The sequence below is a fragment of the Drosophila persimilis genome, unplaced genomic scaffold (genome assembly GCF_003286085.1).
Source record: "Drosophila persimilis strain 14011-0111.01,24,50 unplaced genomic scaffold, DperRS2 tig00000191-arrow-pilon, whole genome shotgun sequence".
Taxonomy (NCBI): Eukaryota; Metazoa; Arthropoda; class Insecta; order Diptera; family Drosophilidae; genus Drosophila; species Drosophila persimilis.
The window spans coordinates 5,220,896-5,238,442 of NW_020825298.1; the positions used below are offsets into that span (position 1 = coordinate 5,220,896).

The window sequence follows — 17,547 nt, forward strand, 5'->3', positions numbered from 1 at the left end:
CAAAAAATACACCAAAAATTACCTCAGCACGGGGATACCCTCTAACCCCCAAAAAGTCGAGCAGTTAGCAGGCTGTGGAATTACCAAAGGATCTAAAAGCTGAGCATATAGCAGGCTCTGAGATCGAATAAAAGCATGTGTGAAAAATTTCGGCCGATGTGAGTAGGGAAAAATTTCTATATTTTCATTGTTTCTCCGGATCTCGACTGGGTAACATCAATATTTATTTTTGGAGAAAAAAAAATTCTTAGTGTTTTTTCAAAATTATTTGCCAGTAAACTATGTGAAATGCGGGGCGAAACAAACAGAGTAAGTTGTCAAAAATTCCAAAACAAATTTTGCCTCTAATAGAAGAATTTTTTTTCCAGGGCGATTTGGTGGTGCAAGCAGCACAATGCTTGAAAAATGATTTGTTGCTGGACAACATTTGACACTTCGACACTACATTCCATGGGATATTGATATTGGACCAACTTAGGCACGACACTCTTCACACAAGACTAAACCCAGCTTAGGCCATCAGAAAAAAGGTGAGTGGTAATTGGCGGAGAAGGGGTGTTAATTATTGGGTGTTAATTATGGGCTACTTACAGGTGGAACTTCTGCGATGGGACCCGGCTCCACGTGACCCGTTTCACGTGTCTTGAGACGAGCGGATTGCATCAACACATACTTCAACCTGTTCTTGTCAGAATGTTAAATGTTTTAAAAATATAGAAATGCACACCAATTTTTGTAGATTTTTTTTCTATGGGCTTGTGGGAGGGGACAGGTTTCCACCAGAAGAAGGACTTCTGATATGTGCCAAGAGCTTTCCTAGTCTTTTTCTTAAGAAAAAATATATCAAGGGTCTGTAAAAATCCCAAAATTCTCGGAATTTACACAAAAAACGCAGGCAATTCCAAAGGCAACTCGGTTTTTATTTTTTTCCAAGAAATATTTTTGAAAGAAAGCCCACTTTTCAGAGCCATCTAGATTGACTTTTGTACAACCAATGGATGATCCAAAACGACTGAATTCCAGGCTGCTTTATGGAGTTCCAGGCCCTTGCTTGTGCTCTAAACCAATATACCCTGTGGCCCCCGCAAAGGACTGGGCATAAATACAAAAAAAATAAAGCAGAAATCTGTACGTCGCGTCGTTTGATATTTTTATGTGGCCCGCCCCTGGGGAGGCGTTTACCGTTTGTGCACACTCACTGCCCAGCCCCCCACTCCCCCACTCCACTCGGGGAGTCCTGCCCTGTGAGTTATTTATGAAAGTTCTGCCCTCTGCCAATGATCGTTAATCATAATCGACGCATAATATTCCCGCCAGAGAGACGAAGCCAGCGGAAATCGGAACTAATTTATGTGGAAATGAGTTAATTTCCTCTGGCTGTGATTGTGATTTTGTAGCGATTTCATCGCTGCCCTGCCCTGCCCTGTTCTGCCCTGCCAAAACTAATTACCAAGCACTTCTCTGGGCCCAAATTAGTCTCAAGATGAGGCGGTTCTTGTTGATTCCGTGCAGATTTCAAGCTAAATTAATTATGTGATTTTTGTGCGCAGGTAAGTGGCAAATAAGCAAATATCTGGCTGCCACATGGAGCTGCAGCCATGACTAATCAGAAATTCGAGCGCATTTGTCCATCAACCGCCCCTCACCACAAAATCCCCTTTTTGGGGGATTATTATTATTTTTTTAGCTGAATATTTAATGTGTGTGTGTGTAATCCGCTTTACACTTTCGGCCATATTTGGCAGCAAACCAACATTTACAGAATTATTAAAAAAAAAAAACGTGAAAATAAAAATGAAATAAAAATAAGTGACGTTTGTAAATAATTGACGACAAAATCACAGCCACTGTTCCAAGAGAAAATATAAGGGAAATTGTATTTATATATATATGAAAAGGTTGAGAAATTTTCTTTCAAAATTGAAAGAACAAATTGGTGAATAATTTCAGCAAAACAAAAGACAATTCAGGTGAGTTCTAAGGCAGGATATATGGCAAATATTTCTTGCTATAAACAAAGAAATAGAAAATATTACAGACAGACAATAATTAAATGAAAACACACAAAATATATGCGGCAAGCATTTAATTAGAACACAAATTTCCTGTAACATTATTGGAAAAAGGTAAAATAAAACATGCAAAATTATGTTTTTGCCAATAAATACAATTGACTAAAATATATAGCAAAAGAATTGAGGAAGAATACAAATCTATTTATTTATTTGAATATTTCAATAAAAGAAAATTTAAGAAATTTTCCCTTGAAAGAATTTTGTAGATGAAATATTTAGAAAAATATAATTTAAGAAAGAAAATAAATTTAAGAAAACTTTCCATGAAATTTTGAGAGATAAAAACTTTATAAAAATTGTACCAGAAATGTTTAAAGCTTATTTGCGGGAATTGGGGAAAAGTTTCCGCATTCTCATCCACAACCGCCTGCGCCTCCGCCTCTGCCACCACACCCGCCTCCACCTCCAGGACTCCGTCTGACGGATGTCCAAGGCCCAAGGTGTCCGAGGAGGCCAAAAGCTGTCAAAATAAAGTTTTACAATTCACGCGCATTACCACAGGCATCACCTCTGTCTCTGTCTCTGTCTTTGTCTCTGTCTCTGTCTCCGTCTCCGTCTCCCTCCCTCTGCTGCCTAATTTGTGCTGTTTGTTTGACATTTCAGGCGGAAACAGCCGCAACATGAGGCACATGAACACAACAACACGCGTCGCCTGTCAGTTGCCGGTCAGGTGAAAATGATGCCGTGAGCGAGTACATGAAAAATGTATAAAAAAACAAAGAAGATGGAGGGTAGCATGAGAGTGAGCATCCCTCCCCTAATGGAAATGTAATTGGCAATTGTAAAATTAAGCACGAAACAGCTTGAAGCTTGGGCCCGGCCCAGCCCCAAAAAGGGACTTTAAAATGAAATCCTCCCCAGCCATTGAACCGGACTCTCGATTGACAGGGGATGGATGGAAAATCCTTTGCTGGATTTGTAATAAAAAAGTTTCCATAAACACCTGAGACTCCATCCAAGTCGATGGCCAATTTTCAATTGATTTTCTTGGGCTCCAACGCCAGCGCCGTCTGGGCCTTGGGCTGCGGCTGGGACTGGGGCTGGGGCTGGGGGGGAGGCTCCTGCTTTACGTTGACAGATTGTATGCCATTTTTTGTGCCTGCAACAATATCGAAGGGGCAAAGTTTTTCGGGGCGAAAGCAGCTGAAACAAGCAGCTGAAAAAGTGCTAAAGAACTTTCGACAACTTGCTGGGGAAACTTTTTTTTCAGCCAGCCGTGTGACATTAGGTGAGAGGTGGCCGCGTTCTGTGGGCAGTCCTGGCAGTCCTGGCCTGGCTCCTGCCACGCGGCTATAAATCACAATGTAATCATAAATCGCTGCCTGCCCATAAATTACAATAAGTAGAAACCGAATAAACAAATGACAAGCCAACAGGGAAAGAGTAACTCGCCACAGGACATTCGCCAGCGCCATTTTCCGAGCAAATGTCCTGCGGCGAGCAAATTGTTCTGAGGGCAACATCAATCTGCGAAATGGTGGGCACCACGAGAGTCCCACTAAAAGCCTTTCCCCCCCTAGATTTAGACGATTCATTCGCCCAAGAGCCTGCGAGGAGACGAGGTTTCATCAGGAATTTTGTACTTTTGGGAGGTACGTGTCGTGTGGCCCCAACTTTAAGCAGCTTTCCCACTCACTTAACCAAATTTAAGCAAAATAACAGAATGGCCAGCAACAATAACAGACTCTGTGTGTGGCGGAACAGTTATTTTATTTTTTGCATAAACTAAGACAGAGCAGGGAACAGCAGAGAGCCCGCCCCCATCGTTTAGACCACTAGTCAACGCCTCGGGGCGAGGAGGGAGGCCTGGCCTGGCCTTTCTCCTTGAAGTTTTCCAAGTGGCACTTTTGCTTTGTAATTTATGCAGCCTAAATGAAAAGCGTTTTTCCCCCTCAACATTTAATTAAGTTGAGGGGTGGGGCAGGCGCAGGGGGGGCGGTAACCTGAAGGTGATGGAGAAGCTCAAGTAGTGTGGGCAGGGGGGAGGGGCAGGGTACGTGGAAAATGTTCAAAGTTAAACATGAGAATTAAAATGGGCAGGAATGTTCATTTTCTTTTCCTTTTTGCTGTTGTTGTTGTTGTTGGTAGTAGCTGTTTATTTAAATCGTTTTTCCGTTTGGCAAGTTATTTAGAAAGGCTCCCAAATACACAGACAGAGAAGGCAGAGAGGGAGGACTCCGCAGGGGACACTTAAGAGATTGCTTCTGTTGATGCGATAAGGAACATCCAAGACCAATGCAAAGACCAAAACAGGTCTTCTCTAAAATATAACTATGATTCAGCTTCCATCCAAGGATGTCCCCCCCTCCATAAGAGGTAATAAATATATTCGATGTGTAATTCTATCAAATTATTGTCTGTTTTATGGTCCAGCTTAGAGTTGTCCCTGCCTGCCAGCAGATTCCTTGCCCGTTCCAAGGACTCTTCTACGCCCAGGCCTACCCTGTACATTCCTTTAGTGGAAAACCAATCGAAATACCTTTGTAAGACCCTCGGGAATCCCCAAAAGTAGGGCCAATGACCACCTCAGGGGATTATCGGGAGGGAGGAGCAGCAAAGAGCAGCAAAAAATTGGGTCGTTGTTGTTGGTTTTAATGTGCCTCCATTGGCACACTCTGCCACACGCTTTGCTGTTATCAGCAGCGGCGTCAATGTTTGGTGATAACAGCTCAAGGCAGCGCAGCAGCAGCAGAATAAACAACAAAAAAACCCCTCGACAGCGACGCGGGCAGAACAATGAGCAGCGCTGCCGCGATGGGCATCAGCTAATGGGCAACGCCGCACTGTAATCTAACGGTATGCATGTAAGTGTGCGTTTGCGGGGGTGTATCTCTGTGTGTGTGTGTGTGTGTGTGTGTGTGTGTGTGTATGTGTGTAAGTAGGGCTAAAGAATATGTGGAGCACGCTGCGCTTTGTCCGAGCTGCCGCGCTGTTCTTTCACGAGTTCTACCGTATTCCGGGTCCCCGTATCCGTGTCCGGACAGCATCGGAATTTGACTTCGTTTCGGCTTGGTTCGTAGCAGCGCAGGCGCCTGAGCCGCGGCAGAGAAAGAGAGCCCGCACGTGAGAGATTGCATCTGGAGAGTGCCGGAACGTGCGAGATTGCACGCCAAGGGAGAGAGAGAGAGAGGAAAGTACTGTTCCAATTCCATTTTTTGGTCTAACGGCAAGTGATGCTGCTTTGGGGGACTCTGTTAAGGCTTAACAGTGCTGAAACCCAGTGGCGGCGTACAGGCAAAGGGGGTTTAGGGGCATGGTACCTCTAAGATTTTTAAAGAGTATCTCATACAAGCTGGGTTTCTCTACAGCTAGGCAGATAATTTCCCAGTAATTGGCCCAGTAAAATGTTTTCCAAGACCAATTCCTTCTCCCCAATCTATGAAGCCTTTTCTATCACATTCCTTTGCACAGCAACAAGCAGTGCACTCCTGTCCGTGTTACAATTCCACAATTCCATTTCCCTAGCGCCCGACTGGAACAATGGCAATGGCAGCTCTCAGTTTCAACAGCACCACAAGAATCCATGGACAGTGCCGTCCGCCTGTGCATTCTACAAACAATTTTACACCCATTGCAGCAGCAGCAGCAGCAGCGACGCGGGCAGAGGAAACAACAAAACTTCGGCCGACAAAATACCGATGCGCTACGCAAATTGCAGGCATCGACAACAAAAACGATGTTCGTCGCGCTTCGGGTGCGTCGTGGCCCGGCTGCTCTTTCTCTTTCTCTCACTCCCACTACGACTTTCAGTTCGCACGCTCTCCTTCTCTCTCTGGTTCGTTGGTGTTCGCGCTCTCTCTCTCGTTTAGCCGAGATTTTGAAGTTCGGCTGTTGTTGTTGCTGCTGCTTTTTGCTTATGCTGCTGCTGCTGCTCTGCTGCTGCTGCTTTTGCCTCTGCTCTGCAGCTGCTGCTCTGCTGCTGCTCCGCTGCTGCTGGTTCTGTTATGCTGCTGTTATGCCGCTGTTCCAACCTCTGCCGTTGCTGCTGTTGGTATTTCTTTCACTGCTGCTGCTGCTGCTGCTGCTGCTGCTCCTTCCTCTGCTTCTTTGCCTCTGCCACGGGCACTGGCAATGCCACTGACTGCGAGTCCTGATGTTGGTCCTTTCGCCAGGCGCTCGTTTCAGTCGTCGTTGCGTGTTGTAGGTGGACTGGTCTGCTCTGCTCCGCTCTGCTCTGCCCAGCACTGCTGTTGCTCCACTGCATCTCTCTCCTACACACACACACACGCACGCACACACACGCAAGCACACAACAGCAAAAATCTCGCGACGCGTGTCAGTCTTCGTTCTTCAGTTTACCGTTGTGTTAGCATGTGACGCGTAGTGCCTGCACCACCACCACCATCGCCGCCGCCTGCAGCAGAGGGCACTGAACCGATCCTGAAGGACAATCAAGCCTGATAGAATGCCAAAAATCAGCATCAGCGATAGTTTGGCGAGAGGACCATCGACCATCCCGGAAATCCAGTCAGAAAATCAGTCTCCTCCATCGGATCCACAGCCAAAAAACCACCTCGAGGCTTAGTTTTGATCCTGGAAAAGCCTCCAACCCAACGCCAATGCCAGCTTCAGCCCCACACTCATAAATTTCCAACTCCAACTGCAACGCCAGGTGTCAAGTGCCATCGTGGATGTGTGTCAATTAAAATGTCTCGTCTCAGTGAGTCGCGTGCATGACTGTGTTTTATTTGCTGTACCTCTCATACATACACACTTGAAGAGATAACCCCCCCCCACCCACCCCACCCAACCCAACACCCCACCACGCATAATGAACCACCAACAACCAACAACCAACAGCAATTTAATTACAAACAAAAAAAAGAAACCCCAGAAGAGACCCACAATAAATATATATTTAAACGAAAAAACAACCAACCAAAAACCAAACTAAAACAAAAACTACAAAAAAGAACTACTAGACTGGTAAGCTGACATAATTTTTAGCTCATTAAATTACAAGAAATTACATTGAATTATCATAGAGATACATAGATATAGATAGAAAGTATCATCACTCTGTAGAGGTTGTTCTCATTTACGCCTATAAAATTTTTGTGCTTCGAAATAGGATCCATAGAAATACGCCCAAAGCTATAGAACTACAGGAGATTCTGTGTAGAAAACTTCCTATTAAAATACAATATATTTCTGAAGATTCTAAGATCCTCGCTCCAATTTGCTTCAAACTGTTGCGGAAAGCTGAACGCTGAACGCTCTTCGGAGATAGTACACAAATTCCATGAAAACTGTTCTCCAACTCTAGATTTAGAGTCCTACAAGTCCAAAGCAAAGCTGCATCAGAGTTAAAGACTGCAAATGGCAAGCCTCATCCCAACATATTCACTACTCAAGACCCCTCGACTTCCTAGACCCTCTAGAAAAATCTCCCAAAGCCTTTCAAACCTCCACTTTCCATTAAATGCCTTGAATTTGCTTTCCAGAACATCACCGGAAATCGCAGCTTGTTTGTTTTCCATCAAAATTGCATTTTATTAGCTGTGAATTGCACATTACTGATGGATTTTATGGCTGCGGTTATGGCCTTTGGGCACCAAAATGCAAATTGCATTTTAATTAATTACGTTTACACTTTGGTCGGCAAATTCAATGAATTTTCCTCGATTTTTGCACAGCTTTTGTGTGTGGATTTGGTTGTAGTTTTTCAGTGAGAGCTTTGTTTAATGATTCGTACATTGTATGTATTTTTTGTGGCTGTCATTTTGTGGCAAAACAAACTTCCAGTTGGCTGATTTGTCCAGGACAAATGTGTCGATAGTTGGTTTAGATTTTAGAGAATATTAGAAAAATATTAAAAGCTTTAACTAATAAAACATTAGGAGATACAACTAAAAATCATTAACGTCATTTGGGGAATTTACTAGATTTTTGTTGCCCTTTTTTTATATTAATTATAATAACTTTAAATTTTTTACGGATATTGGGGAATATCTATGCAAATGTTCCACGATAAGCCCTAAAGATACTCATCCGATTACTTCTACGAGTACCTTCCCGAACGAATTATCTCCAAATAAAACTCAAAAATCTACTCGAGCGCACGAATTACATTTCCTTCGCTGCACAGGAGACAGATTTCATTAGGCAGCAGACGCGCATATAAATCAGCTTAGAATGTGGCCATAAAAAGCGCGGAAAACTCCCATCTATCGCAGCTAGGATAAAAAAAAATTACAATGCATTACGCATACGCCAGGTGGGACAAATGGCCCAACGAGCATTGTTTTAAGGGGGTAAAAAATGGCAGACCGACTTTAATCAGTTGCCAGATCCTTGGCAGACATTTAATTGGGAAAATCAACGACATTGAATGGGGCAGCTCTCGAGTGTGACACATTCCACGGTAGGTTGAGCGCCTCGTCTATTTCTGTCAGTCTGTCTGTCATTTTATATAAAGAGAATTAGATGGGTTGACAGACGGAAAGTCTGGTTCTGACGCTCTGCAAGCGCGTGTTGAAAAGTAAATAAAACAAAAGCCCAGAGAAATCCCTAAGAAATAGCTGGAGAGTGGAAAAACCAGTGGGAAAGCGGTAGGGAAAAAGCCATGGAGCCCGGAGCAGAGAAAGTATCTCTCAAACACACAAGAATGTATGTAAAATAATAAAAAGCGACATTTACGACATAACATGGCAGCATATTACACGGAAAACAGACTGCGAGTCCCCACTCCACTGGTATGGAGCTCTAAAGTCCTGTCTTTTCATACGGGGAACACACTGCGTATACGTAACATTACAATGTTTCGCACTGATTGTTCTCTGTCGCTCTCTCTGCCTCTCCCTCTCCCTCTCCCTCTCCCTCCCTGGGTTGCCATGCAAATATACACAAAGTAATTATGTCTGTGTGTGCGGGTGCATCTGTGTGAGGGTGTATCTTGTAGTACTACTCAAATAATTGCCAAACCACACACACACGCAGCTCTGCTCAGCGCTGCCTGCCAGGCAACAGAATGCCTTTTAAAAAGCATAAAAACAACAGGCTGGAAAAGTGTACAACGAAAAGAGCGAATGGAAAATGCACTACCAAGAGATACGGGAGGAAACGATCCACACCTCAGTGGTATCTATCCGTCTAACCCTTGATCTAGGCCTCCCTTGGCTCAACGAATATCAAGGATATCTAGCGCTGGCCCGAGGCCAAAGCCAACATCATTTTCCAACGCATGGACACTCTTTGAGGGCATCCTGCTGCTGGTTTTGCAGCAACATTGTATCTTATTAACAAAACAACTTTGTAACGGCATGTGTTTCACACACACACACACACCCATCCATAGCTGTGTGTGTGTGTGTGTGCCGCCTTGTTGCAAAAATATTCAAAGTATTGTCGGGTGTAATTTTGGGGATACTTTTCAGGACGATAGACACAGCAGACGGCAAATAACATGGAAAAGTTCCGTCAGGGGCATACGCCATGAATTTTCATTTAATTAGGGCGTGCTTTCACATCCTCCAACCGCTCCCCGCCCCGCCCCGCCCCGCTCTCATCCTTTTGATGGCAAGGCAAACTTTGCTGGCAAAACGAAGGAAAAAAGGAACATGCGTAAAGGAAAGTAAAAACCCTTTTTGCTTTATTGTTTGCTTGGGCCAACGGGGAGGCAAACACTTTCAAATGATTTCATTTTGCGCACAAACCACATAGACACAGACGTTAGACGAGAGAGCCAGGAGAAAAAGGGGGGGGAAAGCCTGGGAAGCTGACCAATTTGTAGACGCTTCAAGGCTCCTTGGGCTTCCTTTTCCATCATCGCCAACGCCGGCAAACGTCGGCTTCGACCACATCCTGGACAGACATTGGAACCAATTAATTTTAAATTGTTTTCGGGTCTGAAAGCTGTGGAGCTTTACCCCCCCCCACCCGTCCTTAGACTATTAATTTCCCAGGGTTTTCTGCTGCTTAAGTCCACTGTGGGACTTCTCTCCCCCCGCCCCCCGTCCCGTGGCATATCATAGACTCCTCCATGGGTGATTCCTTCATTTATTGTGCTATATTGACTCGTCCCTGGTCTGCACTTTTTATTATTTGATTTTGCAGCTGCTTTTGCGTTCAATTTTCCAAAAAGGTGTCGATGGGGCAAGCCTTTCGCTCGCTGCCTTCCCTTTTGTTGTCTATTTTCAGGGCTAATTGAAGTCTGCAAGCCGCAAAAGGTCCTTACCGAAGACCCATAAAAGTAGGCAATACAATTTGCAACTTTCTTTTTTCCTCTCACGTTCCGCTCTTTGAAATTTTCACACATGATTTTTTCATAGACCAATTTGCACACATTATAAGTTTTTGGACCGCAAATTGCCAGCAGGCCACCCAGGCCATCCAGGCCCTTGAGGGCCAAACAGCAGACAACAAGAAAAGTGCAGAAAACAGTGGAAACTTTTCGGCAATTTTCCTTTTGTGTGGAAAACGAAGGAGAGCGAGCGCAGAGGCTTCTTTCTTTTACTTTTTGTACAACATAAATTTCTATTATGGCGTAAACAATTCCGAAAACAATTTTCTGTGCCACCCACACGGCCCATAAGTCCATCAGGAAAAACTAACTAGACGGGAAATCCTTTTATGCCATCAACGGTTTTAGAGCGGGACAGAGAGAGAGAGAGAGAGCCAGCAATTATTTGCTACTTTTGGCAGGGTTGCGTAAATGAAAGCTGGGAATTATCAGCAAACAAGCAAGGACCTCAAAGGGAGAGCCCAGAGACCAGAGACCAGATTAGGGAAAGCTCCACAGCCCACACACACCCCTTAACACACCCCCTCACACACTCAACGTAAATGTCTTTATATACTTTTGGTGCTAGGGGGGGCGGGGATGGGGGGTAGCCCCAAACCACAAGACCATAAAATTAAACTAGTGCATAATTAAACACTCGCAATTAGGCGTAATTTACTTTGTCTGTGTGGGGTCCAAGGGTCTCTGTATTGGGGTTGTATCTTCCCCAACCCTTCCCCGACCCACCCTTAGACCCTCTCAGACTTTCGCCACATTAGTTTTTAATTAAAAAATTTCCATCACACAAATTTGTGAGAACCTTTCAGAGGCCACTGCCACTGGCTCTGGCATTTTATTCGAGTATTTAATTGTGCCCCCCCTCCCCACCCCCCGAAGCCAGAGCATCTATTTGGCTGTTGATTTTTGCATTTAGATAAAAACCAAAACAAGCCAAAACAAGGCTTATTCCCCGGGGATAATCAGCAAAAGTCTAGTGAAAATTCCGGGCAAACAATTCCGGGGGAGTTGTAATAATTAATCCAACAGATTTACAGAACACAACTTTTGCCGGAGACTAGAATGCGGTTTCATTACTCAAAAAACTTGACTGCCAGCGAAAGGATCCGCCGGGGACTGGGTGGGGGGGGAAAGAAAAGCTGGGGATTTTCTCAACGGACTTTGTTGTTCTTATTGCTTAATGCAAAGACAGCTTATTTTTTATGCAATGCTGCCACAAGAGCAAACAGCGCGGCAGCGCGGCAGCTCGGCGAATCCTTGCCACAAAAAACAAACACGAAAACACACAGATACACACAGATACACACAGACACCGACTCTAATTGTAGTTGGTATGCAGACAGATCTCTCTCCCGGTCTTTCATTCATTCATTCCAATTTCCAAGAAAATAAATCTCATTTCTGTGGCATCAGCGATGCCAAAAGCTGCTCCAAAGTCAAATATTTATGCACTGCACAGCACTGAGAGGGGGGTGGGGAGAGGGCGGGGATTGCCACGTAAACTAATTAATGGAAAAACAGCGCTGCAAAATGCGGAAAACATCTTGAGGTGCCTGAGCGCATCTAAGCCGATTTTCACATTGCAAAAACGGGGCTAAGCCTTTTGGGGCTTGGGCCTGGTCTGCGGACCACGGACTACGGACTGGGGCCTCTGGTGGCTTGGCATTTTGCATTTTGCATAGCGAATTGTTTTTGGTCCAGCCTAATTGACAGCTGACAAGTTAATTAAGGTTAATTAGGATGCTAATTGATACGAATGGGTTGGGCTTGGGCCGATAGCCAGTTTAAGATTTGAATCAGGGACATCCTAGGAGAGAGAGAGACGAAGAAATTTGGGATCTAAGGATGAGAAATGTGTATAAAAAGGTTAAGATATCGATTTATAAATGACCTTTGGATGTATTTGCATATAAGATGTACGTTTGAGGGAGGAAAACCTGTGAAAATCGTTGGGGCAATGGAAGAGTATGCGGGCAACAAAATTTAGCGGCGGAAATAAGTAAAAAAAAAAAATATAAAGAACAGAATTTATAAGAAAAAAAATCTAAAAAAAAAATATACATATATATATATTTATACATATATAAAATAAATTAATAAAAAAAAGGTTTATATTAAATAAAAAAATCTAAAAAAAAGAAGATTTAGAAATCTTAAAAAAAAGGTTCATATGGAAAAACATCTCAAAAAAAGATACGATTAAGGGCTTTAAATGAAAGAAAAAACGTATTTAATCTAAGGAACAGGAATATAATTCTATATTTTTGTATAAAGTATCAAAAATCGCAAGAATTGATGTATTTTTAAAGATTTTACAGGTGTTTAAGCTGAAAAGGGATGAACAAATGCTCGCCACTGTATATATCGCCCTTATATCAGTCAATACGGTATCCCTAGCTTATATTAATAAGCCATAATCCATGTACGGCCATCCTATAATAATACCGAGTATACGGCCACTGAGAAAAGGATGACGAACCGACTATATCGGCTCATGCTCCAAAAATAAAATAATAATGCTCCAATATCTTTAGGATTTGTAGAAAATAATCACTATAGCGATAAATAGCCTGAAGTTTAAGCACTCAAACGATCATTCGATAAGGCACCTCTAAGAAAAGAAGAAAGGAATTCGCGTTCGTAGAAATAAAGATCCAAGTAATGCCTTCGTTTTCCTCTCACAGAATGAAGAGCTACGTTTTCCAACAAAACACTCCTTAAGGGGAACATATATACCTATATATTCCCCCTATTTTGTTGTACTCAGAAAACATTCAGAAAACTCTCTAAAAGCCTTTGGATTAAAAGCTTTTTACCCAATGCTTCCTCCAGCAATAACTTTCCACAGACTGCATTTTAAATGCCAACTACTCCAAGAATTTTCAATTAAAATGTTTAACACAACTTGCAACACTCAAAGGCAGCAGAAGGTTTCTCTTTCTCTTTTTTTGGGGCGTGGGGGGCGTGGGGGGAGGCCCTGAGTGATGGCAGAGAGTTGGGAAATAAATAAGACCCCATTAGAGCCATCGATCAAGTGTGTGCTTATCACGATTGCCGCCATCGCTCGTTGGCATTTTATTTAAAGGATGTCTGTCGCTGTCTGTGTGTCGGTGTGTGTGTGTGTGGGTTTCGTGTTCCTGGCCATTTGTATTCGTGTTAAAATCGAATATTTTATCATTGGGCCAAACCTCAGAAAATGTAAATATTTGGCAAAAACATTTAAAAGGCAATACGGCGGCGCAAGGATTTTCTTCAACACACCCAAAAAAAACGGAAGCCCCAAAACGTAACGAAAAAAAAGAAAAAAATGTGTGTGTCTGCCTTTTTGGAATTTCAAAGCCGCCGCAGGCCTCACGGGCTAATAATCGAGCAGACGCCCCAGGGTCTTATGTACCACATAAAGGATGTGGTATATAGGCACAGGAAAAAAAAGGTGAAAGGAGAAGCAACAGCAGGTTCAAAAGGTGGCCTGCCACCACCTGAGGGGGGGTTGGGGGCGGGTTCGGAGAAATTCAAACCTAATTTTCCGCATTTCTCTTTTTCACTGTCGCTACTTTTGTTTCTTCATTTTTCCCCGACCTGAATAAAAATGTCCTGGTTGTCGCTCTAGGCCACAGGACCCCTCTCTCCCCCTCTCCATCACACTCTCCCAGGGATCGACGGGGTCGAGGGTCCAGAATTTTAACATAAATCACATAAATATGCAGCGCATGGAAATGGAACTCTGGGGGGCGGCGGTGGGGGGGTTGGCTTGGGGTAAAAAAGAAATGGGATAAACAGGAAACATTGACGTGGATTTGTGCCAGAGCCACATCCTGTGCGGGGCCGTAAACGTGTTCTGCTTCTGGCTCAAACGGGATTAGCTTTTAATGCTTTTCGGTTATGTTATTTACAAATGGCTTTTCCACTGATTTTGGCTCCCCCTCTCCCCCTTTTTGCGGTAGAATTTAATATTCCCGCAAAAGTAGTGGCCATTAATCAAATTTGCTGCCCGGCTGGAATTTATTCAACAGCTTAGTGGTTATTTAATTTGATTTGTTAATCCGCCCCAGATAGGCTCCCCATGGAACGTCCTAGAATTATCTACCGTCGGTGAAAATATGCCCCCAATCAAGGCTTAAGCCTGGGCCCCCGACGTGTGCGAAATTCGAAAATTTATTTTTGTGCCTTAAGCCCGGCAATCGGATCTGCAGCTGCAGCAATCCTCTTTGACTCGCTTTTAAATATATATATTTCCTTGCGAAATATCATAACATAAATATTTCCTGGGATTATTTCCACAATATTTCGCAACGAGTTGAACTTTATTTTTTCTATATGCCAGCGGGCATGCCGTGCAGGGGATGTCGTTGATGTCTTCATATATGTGCTGTGAGTGCAGTCTGCAGTGTGTGTGCAGTGTGTGCTGTCTGTCAGTTGCCTTCCTGCTTGACTGCATGTCCTGCGTCCTGCGTCCTGTGTCCTTGCCACGCTTCAGCTGTCAGTCAAGCATTCAGCACACGCGACACAGCGCGAGATTCATAATTGTTGCGCAGACCCATTCTCATTCTCATTTCCATTCCCCATTCTGATGCCCATTCCCAGGACATCATCATCATCGTCGTTGTCGTCGTTGTCGTCGTTGTCGTCGTCTCTCAGAGCAGCCATCATCATAACTTTAATACATTGTAATTATGTCAGCGTTTGTCTAGCAGCTGCAACGGCAATGCCAACGATGTTACGTATACGCAGTGCTGTGCAGTGCCGTGCCATGCAGTGTAGGACAACAATTTGTGCCGCAATCTGTGCCAGAGAGCGGTGCCAGCTTCTCCGTCGTTGCCTCACTTAACGGCTTAATATATTGTTCCGGCAGATGCGATGCAATGCCCTGCCCTGCCCTGCCCTGCCCTGCCCTGCCCTGCCCTGCCATAATATCCATCCTCCTCTCTCGCTTGAGTGCACATGGCACATGGAGAAAAATCATATAGACAGGGCCCGGATACGTTTTTTAGTGCGGAACACACTACCACTTTTATTTGGCCCCATTTCACATTACGATCCCTTCGAAGCCGCATCGGGGGAAAAGGTATCGTGGCCGTGTGTGTGCGACTATTCCTTCCGTAATTTAATTACAAACTTTACGCCATTAATTTAAAACTTTAGGCAAACTATCGAGCGCAGCTGCCGGCCCCATAGACACAGGACTCTCCGGCAGTCTTTAGTGCCACCAAAAACAGGCTGCCACGCCACCCAGTCCATCCCGGACAACCGCATGCTGTCACAGGCAGGACAATGGATGTGCCGCCTTGTCTGGTTTATGCTCGCAACATATTGAAAAGCCAACTGGCCATTTGTCAGCCCGGAAAAGCGCGCTTTCAACTTTTGTAATTAGATAGAGTGTGTGTGAGTGTGAGTGTGTGTGAGTGTGTGTGTGCGTGTGTGTGCCTGTGTGGTGGGGCGGTCGAGGGTCGCGGTCTCCTCCAAACAAGCACCAAAGTTGCTCATATGTTGGCAGCGACCCGCTGCTGCTTATTAACCATCAAATTGAATTGAGGGGCGTTTCATTATTGAAATTGAAAAGTTTCCACAAACTTGCGGAAAATAACAGCCACCTCGAGTGCGTCTCTGAGTTAAAGGGCAACATTTTTAATAGATTTTCGTTGGGGAGGAGGCACAGGTGAATGTGGTGGAGTGGCACAAGTATCCCATAGATATTTTTACGCTTGAAAGAGGGAGAGAAGTGGGCGAAAAGTGGCGTAGTCATAGGAAGGACACCAATATTATTGTTGAATATTTTCACATAGAAAACATATTAAAATTAAATAAAATTAACTTCGATTTAAACATAAATGATTTAAAGTCTTTTTAGAAGGGCCCATATTTAACTTAACTATAAAAACACTTGAAAATATATATACTATAATAAATTTGTAGGAAATATATTGAATTTAGAAATGAAATAAATTTAAATAAAATATGATATATATTTCATTAAAATTTGAACAGTATTGAATTAATAATGAAATATATTTAATACACTAATTTGAAATAAATTTACTTCGAATATAAAATATATAGACTTAAAATATAAAATATATTAAAATTAAATATGAAATCTGTCTTATTTAAATAGGAAATCAATTTAATTAAAATACGAAATATATTTTATAGCAAAATTTGATATATAGTTAATTAAAATATGAAATAAATTGAATTAAAATATTAAATATATATAATTAAATATGAAATCAATTTAATTAAAAATGAAATGAATATGAAATATATTTCATTTAAATATAAAATATATTTTATTTAAATATTAAATATTTTTTATTAAATATAAATTAAATGAAAATATAAAAATTGAATTAAAATATAAAATATATTAAAATTAAATATGAAATAATTCTAGATAATATATGAAATATGTTTAATTAAAATATGATATACATATATTTTATTTAAATATGAAATAAATGTATTTAAAATATGAAATAAATTTAATGAAAATATGAAAAATATTTCAGGATGCTGTATGGACTTTGGGTTAACATTTTTCGCATTGAGAACTCATCGGCCCCATAATGAGAAGTTGAGAAACCGGCCCTTAGATGAAATATTTTCCCATGAATCTCCACATACAAACAAAAAAAAGCTTCAATCTGAATATTTTTCAATCTAGGGTCACAAATATTGTCATAAATAAGAAATTATTCGGATCTTATTGCTTTTTTCTCTGTCTATAAAGAAACCTAGATCTTTCTCTCTCTCATCGATGGACATTCAAATCCCCCACAAAACGCAAAGCAAAAGCCTTGCAATTTCGATTATCCCCATTAACATTTCGCCAACTTTTCTCCCAAGACCGCGCCTCTATTGGTTCTGTTGGCTTCTGGCATTCCAATCACATAATTTTGCACTTGAATAAATCCGTGTAGATGCTATCCCCTGGCCTGCTATTCCTTTCCCATTTTTTCATCAGCTAAAATCGCCTTGGCATCATTTTTCATATTCCCAGCAACGAATGTCAACTGGCGAAAAAAAAGTGCTTGAAATATGCAACAAGGAGGAGGAAGGGGAGGGGGGGGGGGGGGGAGGGAAGCCCGGGCTAAGCGGAGGAGAAGCCAGTGCTGAAACGCTGCCGCTGGGAGTGCATTTTCCTCGGCTGTTATCAGAGGCAGCCGCCCGCCACCTGAGCGCACAATATTAATGGAGTCTGGCTCCCAGGGCGGGGCAGGGCGGGGTCCTGGCAGC

At 42.8% G+C, this 17,547-nt stretch overlaps 1 long non-coding RNA gene across 1 annotated transcript; it reads left to right on the forward strand.

The window, feature by feature from the left end:
• Window positions 1-227: 227 nt before the first annotated feature.
• On the forward strand, window positions 228-730 carry LOC113565752. The gene is made up of 3 exons (XR_003408769.1): window positions 228-309; window positions 369-530; window positions 594-730. It is a non-coding gene; the product is annotated as an uncharacterized LOC113565752 (long non-coding RNA).
• The last annotated feature ends 16,817 nt before the right edge of the window (window positions 731-17,547 follow it).